Raw genomic sequence first — 1,498 nt, forward strand, 5'->3', positions numbered from 1 at the left:
GGGGGGCAGTCATGTTCTTACTCTGAGCGTCTAAGGGGCAGTCATGTTCTTACTCTGAGCGTCTAAGGGGCAGTACATTTTGGCAAAAGGTATTGTGGTGCAAAGGGTAACATAATATTATGTTCTCGTAGTTGGCACGTTCCGGGTCTGGTCCCTGTAAAAATTCCACGACTTGATCTTTGACAGGTAGGTGTTTGAAGCTCCCCGGTACTGTCTTGGTCTTCTTGCAAGCTGGAGTTGAAATGGGAAGTACCGGTTTTTGAACACTAAATGTGTCAGGTGAAATAAAGGGGAGTCGAACTGCGTCCAAAAAGGAGACCACACCAGACCTTCCACCAGCCACCCACATCATAGTCTCGAGGAGATAACGCCAGGCAGTTTCGTTTGGATGTCTGTAGTTAGTTTTTGTTTCGCCCGCCCACTTACCATGTTGGCCCATGCCTTGTTCCTGGCAGTACTCACCCTTTTGTCTTGTGTATTGACGAGTGTCTTCCAAACCGTAGGCGGTGTTTATGCAACGTCCTCTACCCTAAACACCCGTTGTTCACGGCTGTGCCGCACTCGCGTGTATACATTCTGCCTGTACTGATAGGTCACCGCTTTAGGATGTGTTCGTCATTGATTAAAGCCGGTGTGTCACTGAGTCATAGATGGAGCGTTTTTTTTTTCCAAGGTTATTTTGGGGAAGTGCAGTTTACATTTCTCGTTACACATGTAGAGTCGGGGAGTTGGTGAGCACAACATAATATTATAATCGTATCGTCTGTATTCGTTTATGGAGAACTGACCACATAACCGTTTCCAAATGAACCGGATTTTGCCTGCACCTTTTTAATGAACTGATCTATACTTGTCAGAGATACCGTTTCTGTAAATCTGTTATTCAATATCTTATGAAAAATATACTTCACAAAAATGTGATGTTCGAGCAGTTTATTTCACTGTGTTTTTATCCGAAATGATTGTCATAGGAAATAATAGTACCATTCAAATACATACAGTGGAGAAATTTACTTCGTATGAGTTTAGATTTGCTTACCAAATGCGCATGGATGATTCATTTTCCCCTTCTATCTGCATATGATTCCCCTGTTTCTTAATTTTTTAAATTTAAAAATGATAATAACAGTTTTGTGATTCGGTTCATTTTGCTTTGGAAAGGGTTTGGGTGTTTTTGGTGGCGGAGGGGGGGGTAGGGTGGTTGGTTTTTTGGTTGTTGGTTGTTTTTGTTTTGTTTTGTTTCTTGTTGGGGGTGGGGGGGGGGAGGGGGAAATAACAAGTTATCTGGACCCATGACTTTGATTTTGCCGAGCCGTATTGTTGAGCTCACTCCTGCAATGTTCCTGCAACGCCCACGCGTATAAACATGGACACTTCGTTTATTCGCCAAAAGCGTTTGCATTTTCATCATTCTGTATCGAGCTGTATTTCTTATCTAAGTTTTGTTTGAGTAGAGAGAAGCAAGTCGACACGATAGCAGCCTTAGATTTCCGGGGGG

The 1,498-nt window shown here is 43.1% G+C and overlaps 2 protein-coding genes across 2 annotated transcripts in view; one reads left to right on the forward strand and one right to left on the reverse strand.

Annotated features, from left to right (window-relative positions):
- The window catches only part of LOC101850877 (transient receptor potential cation channel trpm), a gene marked incomplete in the record, with an annotated part of 71,917 nt that overhangs the window by 12,111 nt on the left and 58,308 nt on the right, over window positions 1-1,498 (forward strand).
- Window positions 1-1,498, reverse strand: part of LOC101845912 — a gene marked incomplete in the record, with an annotated part of 15,252 nt that overhangs the window by 9,162 nt on the left and 4,592 nt on the right.

This window comes from Aplysia californica, unplaced genomic scaffold (assembly GCF_000002075.1).
Source record: "Aplysia californica isolate F4 #8 unplaced genomic scaffold, AplCal3.0 scaffold00110, whole genome shotgun sequence".
NCBI classification, from domain to species: domain Eukaryota; kingdom Metazoa; phylum Mollusca; class Gastropoda; order Aplysiida; family Aplysiidae; genus Aplysia; species Aplysia californica.